At 50.2% G+C, this 21728-nt stretch overlaps 1 protein-coding gene across 11 annotated transcripts in view; it reads right to left on the bottom strand.

Moving 5' to 3' along the window:
* Positions 1–13335, bottom strand: part of LOC132250746 (nuclear GTPase SLIP-GC-like) — a 28931-nt gene extending 15596 nt beyond the window's left edge. For 5 of the 11 annotated variants that reach the window (XR_009462337.1, XR_009462344.1, XR_009462345.1 and 2 more), the window contains exons 1-6: positions 11046–13335; positions 10152–10683; positions 8473–8646; positions 2575–3488; positions 1681–1786; positions 1–174 (exon numbers count right to left, since the gene is read on the bottom strand). The gene's annotated coding sequence lies outside the window, so the exon portion shown is untranslated. Of the gene's footprint in view, positions 175–1680; positions 2213–2574; positions 3489–8472; positions 8647–10151; positions 10684–11045 lie in introns of all 11 variants that reach the window. The other 6 variants (XR_009462340.1, XR_009462341.1, XR_009462338.1 and 3 more) reach the window with 6 other exon arrangements.
* Positions 13336–21728: the final 8393 nt, after the last annotated feature.

Below are 21728 nucleotides of genomic sequence, written 5' to 3'. Positions count from 1 at the left end.
CTCCTGTACTCCTCAAAATTCAGGTCATCGGACTTTGTGACCACCAGGGCAATGTCACTGCACTTCCCAGTCTGGTAAACCTTGATGCTGTCTGCCAGCAGCGTCTCCTGGACTTCCCCCCCGGATTCGGACCATACCGCTGATAATCCAAATGATGAAACACGCGTTGATGCTCTTTAAACAAGGAGTAGATGTATTATATTTAGAATAAAAAAAAGAAACAAGACCCAACTCTGTGAGAAATGCTGAGCCTCTTTAGGCTTTAAAGGCTTTGGGTATCTAGATAAGTGGCCTCAAGATTTTTCAAGTATGCTAAGCACCTCATTCACTTAGTAGCCTAGCTTCAGACATGGAGCTTTAAAATGATTTGCCCAACTGCCTGCACTAGTATTTTGCTTGGGTCTCTCTGTTGCTTTTTCCCAGGGGGCCTTGCACCCTTCCCAGTGGGGCAGGGAGGGGACTCAGGGCCCTGGCAAAGAAAGCAGGCAGACAGACCCAAGCAAACATTGCATAGCCTGCCTCTGCCCCATGCACAAATGTTGGGGGCACATGCCCCCCCATGCCACCCCTGGCTTGGGGTGCATGCAGCAACAGGGAGCTGCTCCTCCTCCTGCTCCCAGACCCCTTGGACAAGCATCCCACCCATGCCTCAGTCCTGCTCCCTGCCCCAGGAATGCACTGCCCTGGCTGGAGCTGGGCACCACCATGGCTCGAGTGCCTGCCCCTACCCCAGCCCCCTCCCTCACCGTGGGGGCTTCAATTTCCCCTTCACCCCTCTCCCACCCCCAACTTATCACCGTGCATGGAGATTTCCTCTCTGCTGCGCTGTGCAGCTGCTCCCTGCTCTCTGCTGGGCTCCTGGCCACCAGTATGCCTGCGGCTGGTCTGCATATACACATATGCATGCCAGATTGCCTGCTTCTTGCTCCTGGGGGACCCCATTTTCTGAAGGACCCTGGGCCAATGCCCAGCAGGCCTGGGCATTAATCTGCCTATGCCTCTGGCAAATGTTAAGTGAAAGGATTGATGGGATCTGATCTGATATCCTAACAGTCGCACCTCATATTGTAACAGTCACACCTCATATGTGATCATGATCCCAGGCTCTTCCTGCACTGGCAAGTAGCAAGCTGGGTGCCCATAGCTCACAGCACCAGTCAGCTGATCAATGAGACCTGTCTTGGGAACTCACCAGAGCCCGCCAAGGCTCCCTTGATCTTGCTGCTGGAAGCACCAATTGGCTGACTGGCACTAGCCTCACAATCAATTGAAGTTACTCAAGTTTTGCATAAAAGATTTGTGGCTTAGCCCCTATTTTATCACACCATTAATTGCAGGAACATGATTCTGGGATTACTAAAGATGTGATTAATTGATTAATCATGTCTTAAGCGTGTAATGTTTGCCAGAGGCCTTCCTATTAACATGTACATTGCCCAGCACAACAGAGCTCTGATTTTGGTTGTGGCCTCCCAATCAGTACATTGCCAATACAAGCATTGACAACAAATATAAACCTTTGACATCCCTGCATTTGGAGATGCTTCTCTGAACCAAGCTTCTACCCCTTTAAAGTTTCTCTGTCACTATTGAAATGAGTCCAGCAAATGGTGCAGTGTCCTGGCCAAAGAAACACTCACAGTATCACTGCTCTGCTCATGGGGAAAGAGTGGACGTTACCTGTCTCTTCCTTAGTGAGCTTCTCCTCTTGCCGGTATTCTCGGGCACTGACTGTGTAAACTAGATCTTCCTTATCCAGAATCTCCGAGTCACTTGGCAGCTCTTTCTAAAGGACAAACACACACACAGTGAGCACTGATGAAGTGGACTATTTGAACCAGTTTCAGAAAAATCCTATTGTCATTGCATAGTCCCACAGCAGTTCCTGTACTGTGCACTGCAACAGGAATTAGTGGACTCAGTCGTGCATCCTCAGCCATCCCCGCTAATGGCCCAGTGCCAAACCGTGCTGCTAGTTTTTGTGTGCTCCTCCCTTCTGCTGCTCATCTAGCTGCCCCCGTTGCATCCTGTTCTCAGCTTTGTTGTTTGGAGGGTAAAAACAGAGGTTGCGAAACAGAAGCAGATCAGCAGTGGTGGGATGAGTCATGCAGGCAGCCTGCACTTCAGCTTCCTCATTGAACTAAGTTGCCGGCTCCCATGGGTCCCAGGGCTTCGTTGCCCTGCCCTCTGGGGTGGGAGCAGGAAGAAAAAGCTGAGGGAAGAAAAGGCATCTAAAGTCAGAGCAGCCCAGGTGAACAGTTCTGCTTTAGAGCAATAATTGTATAAAACATAGAGAAGTGGGGCTGGAAGGGTCCTCCAGGTCATATCAATTCCAAGCCCTGCCTGAGGCAGGATCAGCCCTGTGCAAACCAGCCCAGACATATCCATCATCTAAACTTTGTAAAATGACCGTTAACCTGACACAACACAAGACATCACACGTGAAGGTGCCACAGGTATAGCAGGAGGAGCGCAGCAGCACTAAGTGTCATAGCACTAATGAAATTCATATTCCCTAAAGAGATACAAAGGGGATGAATTTCCTGCGATTCCAACATATCACCACGTGCTTACCTTCAGCTTCCTCATGATTTTTTTTCTCCGTTCCAGTTTCACATTTTCATTCCTCTCCAAGACAGCATCATGTTCACTGTCTAAAGAGTTCTATGTTGGAGAAGCAATGAACGTTATTATATGCATTCCCCAAGACTGCCAAACTATCTTCACAAATTCATCAATTTTAAAGCCAGAGAGGTTCATCTAGTCTAGCTTCCTGCTTTACACGGGTCAAAGATTTGAGTTCAGATTAAAATGCCTGAGCAAGAACTAGGCAGACAAGGGTCTTTGGGTAGATGTGATATCTTTTATTAGACCAACTAAATAGTTGGAAAAATTGTTCTTTGCAAGCTTTTGGGCACAAACATCCTTCTACAGGCATAGGGAGAGTCTGCTGGTGAATTCTGAAGTCTCCTGAGTAAAACGGCAAGAACTACCCACACTCCAGGAGGTTTTCCCCAGTCTAAAGTCTACATGATGCACAACCCTTCCTAACCAATCAGCTTCTGATTTCCTAACTCCTTGGCCCCATACACCTGGCCCTTTGGTCTTAGCTGATGTCTCTGGTTGAAAGAGCACAACTTGAATTTTGGATGGACTTTCCATGTGTGCCATTCACTTCTTAAACATCACTTGCCTTAAAGAGCAGATTCATCTACACGATCAGTATATGCATAATTTAACAGGCAACTGCTAGGACCACAGCAGTGCTCTGAGTTAGTCTCTAAAATAGTGCTCTTTGGAGAAAAGACATTGCTCTGTGAAATATAAAACCATGTTCCAAGGGACCCTTCATTTATGCTATAACTCGCCCATCTTGAACCACCAGCCATCACCTCCCAGTTTGGTTGCCAGAAGTTTTTCATTTTTAATGCTCTTGCATATTCTGAAAATGAAGTCTGCACATACTCACATCATTCACCCATCTTTCCCTGAAGGGATGAAATAAAAACAAAACAGTTAAGTGGGTTCCGCAAACATCAGAAGTCATGCCCTTCCATTTAAATGGCAGCAGGGGATTATGGGAAGGATGACAACACACAGTTTAGAGGTGGAAAATGGTTCACCTGTCCTAAGAGACAGGGAAAACAGTGAGTCATATCCTGCCTAGGCCTGAGTTCTACCTCGGAGCACTCCCAGCCAGGTCATGAGGCGCTACAGGGATTTGGGAGCAGGGCTTAAGGGTCTGGGGGCACAGGTGGTGTTCTCGTCGATCCTCCCAGTCTCAGGCTATGGGCTGAGAAGGGACAGGAGGATCTACGTGGTCAACCAAAGACTGCGGTGCTGGTGTCGTCAGGAAGGCTTTGGCTTTCATGACCACAGCCCGCTCTTTGGCGAGAGAGGCAGCGAGCTGCTGGGAAGAGATGGTCTCCACATCTCTCCCCTGGGGAGGAGGCTCTTCTCAGCCAGACTGGCTGACCTGCTCCACCGGGCTTTAAACTAAGCCCGCTGGGGGACGGGGGGACGACCGCCACTGCTGGCCTGCTGAGCAATCCTTGCAAAGCCAGCGGATCACGGCACTCAAGGGAGCCCACCCCAGCCCCAGCCCTGGTAAAATCTGTGGGCAAGGAAGGAGCCCCCCAGGGGGCACTTGCCTGCCTGTACACTAATGCCAGGAGCTTGGGGAATAAGCAGGAGGAGCTCATCCTCCTGCTCAGTGCAAACAATTACTATGTCATAGGGATAACGGAGACCTGGTGGGACTCCACCCATGACTGGACCACGGGGATAGATGGCTATACCCTGTACAGGAGGGATTGTGTAGAGAAAAGGGGCGGGGGTGTAGCTCTCTCTGTTAAGGAAAGCTACGCGTCCCTGCAAGCCGATATTGGCGACCAGGGTGGACGGCTGGAGACCCTCTGGGTTAAAATCCGTGGGGAACACGGCACAGGGGGACACAATGGTGGGAGTCTATTACAGACCTCCCACCCAAAGTCCTGAGCTTGACCAGGAGTTTGCCCAGGAACTGGCTGAGGCAGCTTGCTCCAGGACCATGGTTGTCATGGGTGACTTCAATTACCCAGACATCTCATGGTAGGATCGCTCAGCAAAATCTGAGCGGTCGCAGAGCTTCCTCTCATGCGTGGATGACCTCTACCTGACTCAAGAAGTCTATGGGCCAACGAGAGGCAAAGCGCTGCTCGACCTGGTACTGGCTACTGGGGAGGACCTAGTCGGCGACCTAGTGATCGATGGGAAGCTGGGTGACAGCGACCACGAGCTGATCACCTTCACCATCCGCCGAAAAGCTGGCAAGTCAGTCAGCAACACGCAAGTCCTTGACTTCAGGAAAGCCGACTTTGACAAGCTCAGGAGGCTTGTCAGTGAGGCCCTAAGGGACTGTGACCGCAGGGAGAGGGGAGTTCAAGAAGAGTGGTTGCTCCTCAAGGGAGCGATCCTCAATGCACAAACTAAGTCTATTCCATCTCGGAGGAAAGGCAGCAAGAGGGCACAGCAGCCCCCCTGGCTCTCCAGGGACCTAGCAGACCTCCTGAGGCTAAAAAGGAAGGCCTACAAAGGATGGAGGATGGGAGTCACCTCCAAGGAGGATTATTCTGCACTGGTCCGGTCCTGCAGGGAGCAGACCAGGAAAGCCAAGGCTGCAACTGAACTCCAGCTAGCTTTGAGCATCAAAGACAATAAAAAGTCCTTTTTCAGATATGTGGGGAGCCGGAGGAAAAGCAGGGGCAACGTTGGACCCCTGCTGAACCAGATGGGGCAACTGACAACTGACGCCCAGGAAAAAGCCAACCTATTAAATAGGTACTTTGCGTCGGTCTTTCATCAGCCCCTTGGGACGCCCATGCCCGCTACTGGGCCGGGAAGTCCGGGTGAGGGTGATCCCCTGCCCTCCATTAATGCTGACTTTGTGAAGGAACATCTTGAGAAGCTGGATACCTTCAAGTCAGCCGGCCCTGACAATCTTCACCCCAGGGTACTCAAGGAGCTGGCGAGCATCATAGCCCAGCCTCTAGCACGGATCTTTGAAAACTCTTGGCGCTCTGGTGTAGTGCCCGAAGACTGGAAGAAGGCCAACATGGTGCCTATCTTCAAGAAAGGGAGGAAAGTGGATCCGGCTAACTATAGGCCCATCAGCCTGACTTCTATCCCGGGGAAGATCTTAGAAAAGTTTATTAAGGAGGCCATCCTTAAGGGACTGGCCGACGCCAACATCTTAAGGGATAGCCAGCACGGGTTTGTTGCGGGTAGGTCTTGCTTGACCAATCTCATTTCCTTCTACGACCAGGTGACCTATCACCTGGACAAGGGAGATGAGATTGATGTCATATATCTTGACTTCAAAAAAGCCTTCGATCTGGTGTCCCATGATCGTCTCTTGGAGAAACTGGCCAATTGTCGCCTTGGGTCCACCACGATCCGCTAGCTGGAAAATTGGCTCCGGGGTCGGACCCAGAGGGTAGTAATTGATGGAAGTCACTCATCGTGGTGTCCTGTGACCAGTGGGGTCCCCCAGGGCTCTGTCCTTGGACCCATACTGTTCAACATCTTCATTAATGATGTGGACACTGGAGTCAGAAGCGGGCTGGCCGAGTTTGCCGACGACACCAAACTTTGGGGCAAAGCATCCACGCCAGAAGACAGGCGGATGATCCAGGCTGACCTGAACAGGCTCAGCAAGTGGGCGGACGAGAATCTGATGGTGTTTAACACCGATAAATGCAAGGTTCTCCACCTTGGGAAGAAAAACCCGCAGCATCCTTATAGGCTCGGCAGTGCTATGTTGGCTAGCACTGTGGAAGAAAGAGACTTGGGGGTCATCATTGACCACAAGATGAACATGAGCCTGCAATGCGATGCTGCGGCTAGTAAAGCGACCAAAACGCTGGCTTGCATCCATAGATGCTTCTCAAGCAAATCCCGGGACGTCATTCTCCCCCTGTACTCGGCCTTAGTGAGGCCACAGATGTAGTACTGCATCCAGTTTTGGGCTCCACAATTCAAAAAGGATGTGGAGAAGCTTGAGAGAGTGCAGAGAAGAGCCACGCGCATGATCAGAGGTCAGGGAAGCAGACCCTACGATGACAGGCTGAGAGCCCTGGGGCTCTTTAGCCTGGAAAAGCGCAGGCTCAGGGGTGATCTGATGGCCACCTACAAGTTTATCAGGGGTGACCACCAGTATCTGGGGGAACGTTTGTTCACCAGAGCGCCCCAAGGGATGATGAGGCTGAATGGTCACAAACTATTACAAGATCATTTCAGGCTGGACATAAGGAAGAATTTCTTTACTGTCTGAGCCCCCAAGGTCTGGAACAGCCTGCCACCGGAGGTGGTTCAAGCGCCTTCATTGAACACCTTCAAGATGAAACTGGATGCTTATCTTGCTGAGATCCTATGACCCCAGCTGACTTCCTGCCCTTTGGGCGGGGGGCTGGACTCGATGATCTTCCGAGGTCCCTTCCAGCCCTAATGTCTATGAAATTTATGAAATCTATGCTTCAGAGGAAGGGAGAGGGGAATCCAGAGAGAACAGATACAGAATATCTTGCTTCTTCCTTGCAGGCAAAGGTAGCTCATGCCCTACAGACAACAGCAGTTGTTCACAGAGGGAGAGGAGATACAGTTTCTCCCAAACCACAGAACAGAGACCAAAAGTGCAAATGCTACCCTTGGGTGATAGTACACAACCCGAACAACTGACCAGATCACAAAGGGACCTGCCAATGAAGTCTTTGAATGGCAAGCCTTCTGCTATTATACCATGGGATACATCTAGGTTCCCAAGAGCTCTGAAAACATGTCCCTCTGATTCAGTTCTGTGTCCTGCCAGTTATGGACAAACATTTCAACACTTCCTTTGCTGCCTCTTCCTTGTTCTGCCTTTTTCACTCCCTCTCTCTCTCTCAGGCATGTGGACGGGGTAGAAGGGAAGATGGTAGATGTACAGTCAAATCCTCTGATAGTCCTTTCACTGAATGTTCTAGTCCCAAGTCCTCTTCTGACCAGTAAGGTCCACCTTCCTCCATGATGTGTAACCAATGAAGAACACAACCTGGACCTGGGAATGTCATTAGCTGCTCACTGTAGTGATGGAGCAAACAAGTGTTCCTACCACGTGCTACGGAACAGGCCAAGCCTGTACGGCACAGACTCTGTCCTGTCAAGGATTAATGGAAATTGTCCCTCCAGCTCACATGCTGGTTTTGGAACAAAAGTCTTCCATCCCCACTCTTGCTATGAATGTGCATGGCCAAATGAACCTGTGAAGGCCTGGGGGGCAACTGCTTTTATACATTAGCCTTAGAAATATGCTATGGTGGAGGACAGATTTTTCTTTTTTTAATAAGTGCTCTAATTAAATAAACTAATGAGATGGATTTTTTGTTGTTGTTGTTCTTAAACAAATAGTTAGCGATCACCTTGGCCATTTCTATGTTGCACAGATAAAGATTTATTTATAAAGGGTACTGATACCCACTTCGCTCTTCAGACCTGTTTTGTGATGTTGGGCCACATGGGCAAGTTGACTTAACCTCCTACAGCCTTGTTTAACACAGCAGGGTCTTTCAGGATAAGCTGCAGAGCAGTGGTCCTCAACCTTCACTGGCCTATGGGCAATTGTACTGAGCAAGTAACATGCTGCGAGCAGCATCGTTCTCTGCTCTCCATGTTGACTTGAAGACAAAACATTCTGTGGAAAACAACACAACCTGGCTAAGATACCTGCTACCAATGTCCACCCACATTTCCAACCTGCTTACATGGAGACTTTTCTTATGTGTGGTGGTCACTGAACAGTTCCTTGACTAATCAAAAGATGCTTTTGAATCTGATGAATGAACATGAACTACAAAAAGGGGTGGCAAGCAAAAAGCAAGCAGGGAGATTATAAATCGTAAAGGAAAGGAATTTTCTCCCCCTGCACCCCAGACAAGACAGAATGGTCCATTCTGTTACCTCCTGTACTCCTCAAAATTCAGGTCATCGGACTTTGTGACCACCAGGGCAATGTCACTGCACTTCCCAGTCTGGTAAACCTTGATGCTCTCTGCCAGCAGCGTCTCCTGGACTTCCCCCCCGGATTCAGACCATACCGCTGATAATCCAAATGATGAAACACGCGTTGATGCTCTTTAAACAAGGAGTAGATGTATTATATTTAGAATAAAAAAAAGAAACAAGACCCAACTCTGTGAGAAATGCTGAGCCTCTTTAGGCTTTAAAGGCTTTGGGTATCTAGATAAGTGGCCTCAAGATTTTTCAAGTATGCTAAGCACCTCATTCACTTAGTAGCCTAGCTTCAGACATGGAGCTTTAAAATGATTTGCCCAACTGCCTGCACTAGTATTTTGCTTGGGTCTCTCTGTTGCTTTTTCCCAGGGGGCCTTGCACCCTTCCCAGTGGGGCAGGGAGGGGACTCAGGGCCCTGGCAAAGAAAGCAGGCAGACAGACCCAAGCAAACATTGCATAGCCTGCCTCTGCCCCATGCACAAATGTTGGGGGCACATGCCCCCCCATGGCGCCCCTGGCTTGGGGTGCATGCAGCAACAGGGAGCTGCTCCTCCTCCTGCTCCCAGACCCCTTGGACAAGCATCCCACCCATGCCTCAGTCCTGCTCCCTGCCCCAGGAATGCACTGCCCTGGCTGGAGCTGGGCACTACCATGGCTCGAGTGCCTGCCCCTACCCCAGCCCCCTCCCTCACTGTGCGGCTTCAATTTCCCCTTCACCCCTCTCCCACCCCCAACTTATCACCGTGCATGGAGATTTCCTCTCTGCTGCACTGTGCAGCTGCTCCCTGCTCTCTGCTGGGCTCCTGGCCACCAGTATGCCTGCGGCTGGTCTGCATATACACATATGCATGCCAGATTGCCTGCTTCTTGCTCCTGGGGGACCCCATTTTCTGAAGGACCCTGGGCCAATGCCCAGCAGGCCTGGGCATTAATCTGCCTATGCCTCTGGCAAATGTTAAGTGAAAGGATTGATGGGATCTGATCTGATATCCTAACAGTCGCACCTCATATTGTAACAGTCACACCTCATATGTGATCATGATCCCAGGCTCTTCCTGCACTGGCAAGTAGCAAGCTGGGTGCCCATAGCTCACAGCACCAGTCAGCTGATCAATGAGACCTGTCTTGGGAACTCACCAGAGCCCGCCAAGGCTCCCTTGATCTTGCTGCTGGAAGCACCAATTGGCTGACTGGCACTAGCCTCACAATCAATTGAAGTTACTCAAGTTTTGCATAAAAGATTTGTGGCTTAGCCCCTATTTTATCACACCATTAATTGCAGGAACATGATTCTGGGATTACTAAAGATGTGATTAATTGATTAATCATGTCTTAAGCGTGTAATGTTTGCCAGAGGCCTTGCTATTAACATGTACATTGCCCAGCACAACAGAGCTCTGATTTTGGTTGTGGCCTCCCAATCAGTACATTGCCAATACAAGCATTGACAACAAATATAAACCTTTGACATCCATGCATTTGGAGATGCTTCTCTGAACCAAGCTTCTACCCCTTTAAAGTTTCTCTGTCACTATTGAAATGAGTCCAGCAAATGGTGCAGTGTCCTGGCCAAAGAAACACTCACAGTATCACTGCTCTGCTCATGGGGAAAGAGTGGACGTTACCTGTCTCTTCCTTAGTGAGCTTCTCCTCTTGCCGGTATTCTCGGGCACTGACTGTGTAAACTAGATCTTCCTTATCCAGAATCTCCGAGTCACTTGGCAGCTCTTTCTAGAGGACAAACACACACACAGTGAGCACTGATGAAGTGGACTATTTGAACCAGTTTCAGAAAAATCCTATTGTCATTGCATAGTCCCACAGCAGTTCCTGTACTGTGCACTGCAACAGGAATTAGCGGACTCAGTCGTGCATCCTCAGCCATCCCCGCTAATGGCCCAGTGCCAAACCGTGCTGCTAGTTTTTGTGTGCTCCTCCCTTCTGCTGCTCATCTAGCTGCCCCCGTTGCATCCTGTTCTCAGCTTTGTTGTTTGGAGGGTAAAAAGAGAGGTTGCGAAACAGAAGCAGATCAGCAGTGGTGCGATGAGTCATGCAGGCAGCCTGCACTTCAGCTTCCTCATTGAACTAAGTTGCCGGCTCCCATGGGTCCCAGGGCTTCGTTGCCCTGCCCTCTGGGGTGGGAGCAGGAAGAAAAAGCTGAGGGAAGAAAAGGCATCTAAAGTCAGAGCAGCCCAGGTGAACAGTTCTGCTTTAGAGCAATAATTGTATAAAACATAGAGAAGTGGGGCTGGAAGGGTCCTCCAGGTCATATCAATTCCAAGCCCTGCCTGAGGCAGGATCAGCCCTGTGCAAACCAGCCCAGACATATCCATCATCTAAACTTTGTAAAATGACCGTTAACCTGACGCAACACAAGACATCACACGTGAAGGTGCCACAGGTATAGCAGGAGGAGCGCAGCAGCACTAAGTGTCATAGCACTAATGAAATTCATATTCCCTAAAGAGATACAAAGGGGATGAATTTCCTGCGATTCCAACATATCACCATGTGCTTACCTTCAGCTTCCTCATGAGTTTTTTTCTCCGTTCCAGCTTCACATTTTCATTCCTCTCCAAGACAGCATCATGTTCACTGTCTAAAGAGTTCTATGTTGGAGAAGCAATGAACGTTATTATATGCATTCCCCAAGACTGCCAAACTATCTTCACAAATTCATCAATTTTAAAGCCAGAGAGGTTCATCTAGTCTAGCTTCCTGCTTTACACGGGTCAAAGATTTGAGTTTAGATTAAAATGCCTGAGCAAGAACTAGGCAGACAAGGGTCTTTGGGTAGATGTGATATCTTTTATTAGACCAACTAAATAGTTGGAAAAATTGTTCTTTGCAAGCTTTTGGGCACAAACATCCTTCTACAGGCATAGGGAGAGTCTGCTGGTGAATTCTGAAGTCTCCTGAGTAAAACGGCAAGAACTACCCACACTCCAGGAGGTTTTCCCCAGTCTAAAGTCTACATGATGCACAACCCTTCCTAACCAACCAGCTTCTGATTTCCTAACTCCTTGGCCCCATACACCTGGCCCTTTGGTCTTAGCTGATGTCTCTGGTTGAAAGAGCACAACTTGAATTTTGGATGGACTTTCCATGTGTGCCATTCACTTCTTAAACATCACTTGCCTTAAAGAGCAGATTCATCTACACGATCAGTATATGCATAATTTAACAGGCAACTGCTAGGACCACAGCAGTGCTCTGAGTTAGTCTCTAAAATAGTGCTCTTTGGAGAAAAGACATTGCTCTGTGAAATATAAAACCATGTTCCAAGGGACCCTTCATTTATGCTATAACTCGCCCATCTTGAACCACCAGCCATCACCTCCCAGTTTGGTTGCCAGAAGTTTTTCATTTTTAATGCTCTTGCATATTCTGAAAATGAAGTCTGCACATACTCACATCATTCACCCATCTTTCCCTGAAGGGATGAAATAAAAACAAAACAGTTAAGTGGGTTCCGCAAACATCAGAAGTCATGCCCTTCCATTTAAATGGCAGCAGGGGATTATGGGAAGGATGACAACACACAGTTTAGAGGTGGAAAATGGTTCACCTGTCCTAAGAGACAGGGAAAACAGTGAGTCATATCCTGCCTAGGCCTGAGTTCTACCTCGGAGCACTCCCAGCCAGGTCATGAGGCGCTACAGGGATTTGGGAGCAGGGCTTAAGGGTCTGGGGGCACAGGTGGTGTTCTCGTCGATCCTCCCAGTCTCAGGCTATGGGCTGAGAAGGGACAGGAGGATCTACGTGGTCAACCAAAGACTGCGGCGCTGGTGTCGTCAGGAAGGCTTTGGCTTTCATGACCACAGCCCGCTCTTTGGCGAGAGAGGCAGCGAGCTGCTGGGAAGAGATGGTCTCCACATCTCTCCCCTGGGGAGGAGGCTCTTCTCAGCCAGACTGGCTGACCTGCTCCACCGGGCTTTAAACTAAGCCCATTGGGGGACGGGGGGACTACCGCCACTGCTGGCCTGCTGAGCAATCCTTGCAAAGCCAGCGGATCACGGCACTCAAGGGAGCCCACCCCAGCCCCAGCCCTGGTAAAATCTGTGGGCAAGGAAGGAGCCCCCCAGGGGGCACTTGCCTGCCTGTACACTAATGCCAGGAGCTTGGGGAATAAGCAGGAGGAGCTCATCCTCCTGCTCAGTGCAAACAATTACTATGTCATAGGGATAACGGAGACCTGGAGGGACTCCACCCATGACTGGACCAAGGGGATAGATGGCTATACCCTGTACAGGAGGGATCGTGTAGAGAAAAGGGGCGGGGGTGTAGCTCTCTATGTTAAGGAAAGCTACGCGTCCCTGCAAGCCGATATTGGCGACCAGGGTGGATGGCTGGAGACCCTCTGGGTTAAAATCCGTGGGGAACACGGCACGGGGGACACAATGGTGGGAGTCTATTACAGACCTCCCACCCAAAGTCCTGAGCTTGACCAGGAGTTTGCCCAGGAACTGGCTGAGGTAGCTTGCTCCAGGACCATGGTTGTCATGGGTGACTTCAATTACCCAGACATCTCGTGGGAGGATCGCTCAGCAAAATCTGAGTGGTCGCAGAGCTTCCTCTCATGCATGGATGACCTCTACCTGACTCAAGAAGTCTATGGGCCAACGAGAGGCAAAGCGCTGCTCGACCTGGTACTGGCTACTGGGGATGACCTAGTCGGCGACCTAGTGATCGATGGGAAGCTGGGTGACAGCGACCACGAGCTGATCACCTTCACCATCTGCCGAAAAGCTGGCAAGTCAGTCAGCAACACGCAAGTCCTTGACTTCAGGAAAGCCGACTTTGACAAGCTCAGGAGGCTTGTCAGTGAGGCCCTAAGGGACTGTGACCTCAGGGAGAGGGGAGTTCAAGAAGAGTGGTTGCTCCTCAAGGGAGCGATCCTCAATGCACAAACTAAGTCTATTCCATCTCGGAGGAAAGGCAGCAAGAGGGCACAGCAGCCCCCCTGGCTCTCCAGGGACCTCCTGAGGCTAAAAAGAGAGGCCTACAAAGGATGGAGGATGGGAGTCACCTCCAAGGAGGATTATTCTGCACTGGTCCAGTCCTGCAGGGAGCAGACCAGGAAAGCCAAGGCTGCAACTGAACTCCAGCTAGCTTTGAGCATCAAGGACAATAAAAAGTCCTTTTTCAGATATGTGGGGAGCCGGAGGAAAAGCAGGGGCAACGTTGGACCCCTGCTGAACCAGATGGGGCAACTGACAACTGACGCCCAGGAAAAAGCCAACCTATTAAATAGGTACTTTGCGTCAGTCTTTCATCAGCCCCTTGGGACGCCCGTGCCCACTACAGGGCCGGGAAGTCCGGGTGAGGGTGATCCCCTGCCCTCCATTAATGCTGACTTTGTGAAGGAACATCTTGAGAAGCTGGATACCTTCAAGTCAGCCGGCCCTGACAATCTTCACCCCAGGGTACTCGAGGAGCTGGCGAGCATCATAGCCCAGCCTCTAGCGCGGATCTTTGAAAACTCTTGGCGCTCTGGTGTAGTGCCCGAAGACTGGAAGAAGGCCAATGTGGTGCCTATCTTCAAGAAAGGGAGGAAAGTGGATCCGGCTAACTATAGGCCCATTAGCCTGACTTCTATCCCGGGGAAGATCTTAGAAAAGTTTATTAAAAAGGCCATCCTTAATGGACTGGCTGACGCCAACATCTTAAGGGATAGCCAGCACGGGTTTGTTGCGGGTAGGTCTTGCTTGACCAATCTCATATCCTTCTACGACCAGGTGACCTATCACCTGGACAAGGGAGAAGAGATTGATGTCATATATCTTGACTTCAAAAAAGCCTTCGATCTGGTGTCCCATGATCGTCTCTTGGAGAAACTGGCCAATTGTCGCCTTGGGTCCCCCACGATCCACTGGCTGGAAAATTGGCTCCGGGGTCGGACCCAGAGGGTAGTAATTGATGGAAGTCACTCATCGTGGTGTCCTGTGACCAGTGGGGTCCCCCAGGGCTCTGTCCTTGGACCCATACTGTTCAACATCTTCATTAATGATGTGGACACTGGAGTCAGAAGTGGACTGGCCAAGTTCGCAGATGACACCAAACTTTGGGGCAAAGCATCCACACCAGAAGACAGGCGGATGATCCAGGCTGACCTGGACAGGCTCAGCAAGTGGGCGGACGAGAATCTGATGGTGTTCAACGCCGATAAATGCAAGGTTCTCCACCTTGGGAAAAAAACCCCGCAGCATCCTTATAGGCTCGGCAGTGCTATGTTGGCTAGCACTATGGAAGAAAGAGACTTGGGGGTCATCATTGACCACAAGATGAACATGAGCCTGCAGTGCGATGCTGCGGCTAGTAAAGCGACCAAAACGCTGGCTTGCATCCATAGATGCTTCTCAAGCAAATCCCGGGACGTCATTTTCCCCCTGTACTCGGCCTTAGTGAGGCCACAGCTGGAGTACTGCGTCCAGTTTTGGGCTCCACAATTCAAAAAGGATGTGGAGAAGCTTGAGAGAGTGCAGAGAAGAGCCACGCGCATGATCAGAGGTCAGGGAAGCAGAACCTACGATGACAGGCTGAGAGCCCTGGGGCTCTTTAGCCTGGAAAAGCGCAGGCTCAGGGGTGATCTGGTGGCCACCTACAAGTTTATCAGGGGTGACCACCAGTATCTGGGGGAACGTTTGTTCACCAGAGTGCCCCAAGGGATGATGAGGCTGAATGGTCACAAACTACTACAAGATCGTTTCAGGCTGGACATAAGGAAGAATTTCTTTACTGTCTGAGCCCCCAAGGTCTGGAACAGCCTGCCACCGGAGGTGGTTCAAGTGCCTTCATTGAACACCTTCAAGATGAAACTGGATGCTTATCTTGCTGAGATCCTATGACCCCAGCTGACTTCCTGCCCTTTGGTCGGGGGGCTGGACTCGATGATCTTCCGAGGTCCCTTCCAGCCCTAATGTCTATGAAATTTATGAAATCTATGCTTCAGAGGAAGTGAGAGGGGAATCCAGAGAGAACAGATACAGAATATCTTGCTTCTTCCTTGCAGGCAAAGGTAGCTCATGCCCTACAGACAACAGCAGTTGTTCACAGAGGGAGAGGAGATACAGTTTCTCCCAAACCACAGAACAGAGACCAAAAGTGCAAATGCTACCCTTGGGTGATAGTACACAACCCGAACAACTGACCAGATCACATAGGGACCTGCCAATGAAGTCTTTGAATGGCAAGCCTTCTGCTATTATACCATGGGATACATCTAGGTTCCCAAGAGCTCTGAAAACATGTCCCTCTGATTCAGTTCTGTGTCCTGCCAGTTATGGACAAACATTTCAACACTTCCTTTGCTGCCTCTTCCTTGTTCTGCCTTTTTCACTCCCTCTCTCTCTCTCAGGCATGTGGACGGGGTAGAAGGGAAGATGGTAGATGTACAGTCAAATCCTCTGATAGTCCTTTCACTGAATGTTCTAGTCCCAAGTCCTCTTCTGAGCAGTAAGGTCCACCTTCCTCCATGATGTGTAACCAATGAAGAACACAACCTGGACCTGGGAATGTCATTAGCTGCTCACTGTAGTGATGGAGCAAACAAGTGTTCCTACCACGTGCTACGGAACAGGCCAAGCCTGTACGGCACAGACTCTGTCCTGTCAAGGATTAATGGAAATTGTCCCTCCAGCTCACATGCTGGTTTTGGAACAAAAGTCTTCCATCCCCACTCTTGCTATGAATGTGCGTGGCCAAATGAACCTGTGAAGGCCTGGGGGGCAACTGCTTTTATACATTAGCCTTGGAAATATGCTATGGTGGAGGACAGATTTTTCTTTTTTTAATAAGTGCTCTAATTAAATAAACTAATGAGATGGATTTTTTGTTGTTGTTGTTCTTAAACAAATAGTTAGCGATCACCTTGGCCATTTCTATGTTGCACAGATAAAGATTTATTTATAAAGGGTACTGATACCCACTTCGCTCTTCAGACCTGTTTTGTGATGTTGGGCCACATGGGCAAGTTGACTTAACCTCCTACAGCCTTGTTTAACACAGCAGGGTCTTTCAGAATAAGCTGCAGAGCAGTGGTCCTCAACCTTCACTGGCCTATGGGCAATTGTACTGAGCAAGTAACATGCAGTGAGCAGCACCGTTCTCTGCTCTCCATGTTGACTTGAAGACAAAACATTCTGTGGAAAACAACACAACCTGGCTAAGATACCTGCTACCAATGTCCACCCACATTTCCAACCTGCTTATATGGAGACTTTTCTTATGTGTGGTGGTCACTGAACAGTTCCTTGACTAATCAAAAGATGCTTTTGAATCTGATGAATGAACATGAACTACAAAAAGGGGTGGCAAGCAAAAAGCAAGCAGGGAGATTATAAATCGTAAAGGAAAGGAATTTTCTCCCCCTGCACCCCAGACAAGACAGAATGGTCCATTCTGTTACCTCCTGTACTCCTCAAAATTCAGGTCATCGGACTTTGTGACCACCAGGGCAATGTCACTGCACTTCCCAGTCTGGTAAACCTTGATGCTCTCTGCCAGCAGCGTCTCCTGGACTTCCCCCCCCCCCCCCCCCGGATTCGGACCATACCGCTGATAATCCAAATGATGAAACATGCGTTGATGCTCTTTAAACAAGGAGTAGATGTATTATATTTAGAATAAAAAAAAGAAACAAGACCCAACTCTGTGAGAAATGCTGAGCCTCTTTCATCCCAGTCCCATCAGCAGGAGTGAAGAGCTCCCTGTCTTTGAAGCCATGAACCAGACATGTCCAGTTCCAGTAAGTGGAGCAGAACTCTTAGGCATTTAAGACCTCCAAGGCTGGGCTGGAGGTCTGGAACAGATGTGTGGAAGAGCTCCAGGAAAGTGCACTGCAGTAGCCTAGTACCCAAGGGAATGGACGTGCATGTGATCACTGCAGGGTCTGCACTTCAGAGGCTAGGCCTCAGTCTCTCTTCTGGCAGGGAAGGGCACCATAGGCCTTTGCACCTGTCTGAGAGCACAGGAGCAGCAATGGATCCAAATGAAGCAGCACAGGAGTGGATGTCTGGGGAACATCCTCAGCACCCGCTTTAGACACTAGGGCTGTGTGAAGTTTCAGTTTGCAATTCTATTTGGAGAGCATTCAGCCTGATTCAGAGGCCAAATCTTTTAATCTGAATCAAATCGCTTGAAGCTTAGAACTTTCCAAATTGATTCAGAGCCTCTGAATTGATTCAGAAAAGATTTGGAAGAGATTTGGCGATTTGGAGATATAGAAGGCAGTCTCTGAGGGGAAACAGAAACTTAGAAGAGAGAGGGAAAGCAGTGGGGGAAGGACTGACATCTCTAGCTGGCCGGTGAGTGTGATTTCTCCCTCAGTCCCCTTCCAATCACAGTGTCTGGGGAAGGGACATAGAAACAACATGAAAGCCTTTGTCTGCAGGCTTTCTGTGCCTTTTGTGAGCTGGTCCTAGTTCTGAGCAACAGAGTCAGAAAGGTGCTGGACTGGTTTGGCTTCCTAGTCAGTCGCTGGCTCCTTTTTGTTCTTAGAAAGGATTGATAGGATATAGCTTAGCTTAGCTCCGACATCTGATGCAGCTGGGGTGGTGATCATGCCTTCCTCTCAATCACAGGGCACTGGTGTGACCAGTCAGGCTGTCGGTGGTCTCTCCTTCAAGCCAAGGTGCTGGATGTGTCCCACACAGCAAGGGAGATCATGGTGGCCATGAACCGCATGGTACAGGGGTGGCTTGTTGGGCAGGCCGACCTCACCCACAGGTTCATGGTCACCAGCAATGAGGCCAATATGGTCAAGGCCATCCATGATGCCAACTTTGTTGGCATCCACTGTGTGGCACACAGGCTGCATCTCATAGTCACAGGTGCCTTGGAGGGGGACAGATCTGCTTGTGATGGTGCCGCCACAACCACCCAGCTCATTTCCAAATTCAGGGAAGTGGTGGGCTACTTCTACTGCAGCATCAAGGGGGGCAAGATGCTGCGGCAGAAACAGGCAGAGCTGAGCATCCCACAGCACAAAATCATGTAGGATGTGGAGACTCAATGGAACTCCACACACCTGATGCTCAAGAGGCTGGTGGAGCAACAGAAGGCCATCCATGACATGGTCTTGCTTGGGGAGATCGGGATCAGTGGTCCTCTTGACAGAGCCGAGTGGGGTGCCATCTCCTAGATCAGGTGTTCCTCAAGCCCTTCCTCAAGGCCATCAAGACCCTCAGCACTGGTAATGCCCTCCTTAGCCAGGTGTTCCCCATAGTGAGGGAACTGGAGAACCAAATGGAGAAGTTCCAGGGGATCAATGTTCCTGGCTGGGGCAAGCTGCTGTCATCAGACAAGCAGGCACTGGTGAGGTGGTTAAAGGAGAGCATCAGGAGATGGCTGGATCCCTTGCAGTCCAGTACGGTCCACATAATGGCGGGCATGTGTGACCTGAGGGTGAAGGGGAGCATGTGCACTGGCAGCACCAAAACCCTTGATCACTGGACGCAGTTGCCTGTCAACAGCATCAGGCAGGCAGAAGGGCAGAGGCGAGGGGATATGGAAGAGGGGGATCCACTTTCCCCTGACAGTGCCAATGTGGGCCATGGGCGTGGCTTCAGTGCTGGGGTCCAAACACACCAGACCCCAGCCTCGGGCACATAGTGTTGAGGCTTCGGTCGCTACTATCTGATGGAGGATGTGGAGCTGCTGGACTGTAACTGTTTGGCTGACTGGGCAGGCCGCAGTCAGATGTGGCAGGATCTGGCCATGGTTGCCTGGCAACACCTGTCCTGTCCACCAACCAGTGTTCCATGTGAGAGGGGGTTCAACAATCCTGGGGAAGTTGTGATACCCCACTGCATATGCTTGAATCCTGGTTTGGTGGAGCAGTTGGTGTTCTTGAAAGTGAACCTCCTGTTTCTGATGTTCCCCAAGCTCCAGCTGCACATGGACTAAGTGCCACCCTCCTCACGCTGTCTGCATCTATTTCCTTTTTTCATTTTTTAAACACCAGTTAATGCCCCACTCTCAGCTGGAGGGGGCAGTCACTGCATCACGAGCCAGCAAGGGAAGAACATGTCCCTGCTGAGCTCATTCCCCTGCCAGGATGAACTTGGAAGTATGGGATTGGGGCTATTGGGAAGGAGGAGGCTCCAGGTCCTGAGCATGACCACTAAAACTGCATCCCGCCAGGGTAGGGAGGCCTGGTGGGGCTGCTGGTGGTGCAGCAGCCCTGTAAATGCCAGGACCAATGAGCCCTTGGTGAAAGGCGGGTAGGAGGTGCCATAACCTCTAGCTAACATGCACACACACAGTCCTGGATGGGGAAAGCCCAGACCTGTCACGTCTTTGACAGACCTGAGGCTTGCTGGTTGCAGTGGAGTTGTGAGGCTCCAGGTGAGCTCAGCTTAGCTGCCCAGGCTGCCAGTTTTGGGGTTGAAAAACCAGACTGAGGAAACACCTGAAGTTGGTGTGTCTGGTGGTCCTGGATCAAAGGAATAGTAAAAAAGCCAGTGGCTGGCCTGGCCAGCAATGCAGGCAAGAAAGCCAGTCAGTGAAAATGGAAATGGAGGCATCAGGGGGTGAGGGACAGGCTGGGGCTGGGCAGGGGGGAAGGGGGAGGTAGCAGTGCAGGTAAAGATGCAGAGGTACCTGGGGAATCAGATGTCCGGCAGGTTGTAGTGTGTCATAAATCCAATGTCTATATTGAGTCCATGACTTTCCGTACCTAGGAGGCTGATGACGTGAAGTTCATAGGCCTGGCTGTGAAAAGTGGTTTGTAAATTGTTCCCTCTCAGGATCAGGCCTGAGAGACTGGAGGCAGAGTGGGTTTTTTGTTGAGGAATGTGCCCCCACAGAGAGTTGGGTTTCGTTGTCTTTGATAGATTCTGGTGTGCAGTCTGTGGGATACAGGAGATAGGTGGCAGGTTTTGCGTTTTGAGCTGTAGGAAGTTGGCTTCAGTTCTGGCGATGAGGTTAGATGCTTGTTTGAATTTTCAAGCCACTTTTTAGAGCTGAGCCTATGGACTGCACTTCATCAGCATCCTAGGTAGTAGGTACAGAAACTCATGGACTCAATATAGACAGTGGAGCTCTGACACACTGCGACCTGCCGGACATCTGACTCCCCAGGTACCTGTACACTTTTACCTGTGCTGCTATGTCCTCCTTTCCCCCGCCCCCTGTCCCTCACCCCTGATGCCCCCATTTCCATTTTCACCGACTAGGCCTGCATTGCTTGCCAAGCCAGCCTCTGGCTTCTTTGCTATTCCTTCCATCCAGGACCAGAAGACACACCAACTGCAGGTGCTTCCTCAGTCCACTGAAGGGCTTTTCAACCCAAAAGCTTGCTAAGATACATTTCTCTAACTATACAGTTGCCCTACTAAAAAAGACATCAGATTGTCTCACCTGTTCTCATTTAAAGTGGTGGACCAGACTGAGGCTGTAGGGGAGGAGGAAGTCTCATTACTACTGTGTTGTATACAGGCCCCAGTGCCAGTGAGGGCACACCTTAACACAAATATAAACACACACACACACTGAGTCGCACAGTGAGGACACACCTTAACAGACATGCTAGAGAAGAAACAGCTCCTACTTGATAGAAAAGAGGGCTCTGTGTGTGTGTGTCATGTCACCCAGCCATGTCACAAGTTTTGCCTGTCTGCAGCCAGAGGTGCAGGGCCCCAGAACCCACACTCCCCCTGCACATATCTGCTTGATAACTAGCAGGCTTCATGGCCGCAGCAAGGGCAAGCAGGGCTGCAGTTTCCACCCCCCGTGCCTTAACGCAGACAGTCACACAACCACCTATGCCATGAGTTTTGCCTGTCAGCAGCCTGAGGTGCAGAGTTCCAGAAGCCAGAATCCTTTACACCAATCTCCTTGAAACTTGGCAGGCTTCATGCCCTCAGCAGGGGCCACCAGGCTTGCAGCTGTCACCCCACTGTGACTTAACACACACACGTGACATGAGTTTTGCTTCGTGACCGAGTTTCCCCTCGGTCTGATCTACTCCAGCAATTCCTCTATCCTATCCAAACCAACCCCCCTAAGTGCAGCAGGAGTTCAGAGGTAGATATGCCTACTATGAAGTCAATCTGCCCATGTCACAGAAGTGAGGTCCTGTGTGACTACCAACTAGTGCCCAAATCCCACAGGCTATGGAGAAGACACTGGGTTGCAGACTCACTTGAGATACTTGATCTCATCCGGCATGTTTTGCTGACTCACAAAGGAGGACAGCTTCT

The sequence above is a fragment of the Alligator mississippiensis genome, chromosome 1 (genome assembly GCF_030867095.1).
Source record: "Alligator mississippiensis isolate rAllMis1 chromosome 1, rAllMis1, whole genome shotgun sequence".
NCBI classification, from domain to species: Eukaryota; Metazoa; Chordata; order Crocodylia; family Alligatoridae; genus Alligator; species Alligator mississippiensis.
The sequence above is the reverse complement of the archived record's forward strand: the minus strand, read 5'-3'. Positions and strand labels throughout refer to the sequence as shown.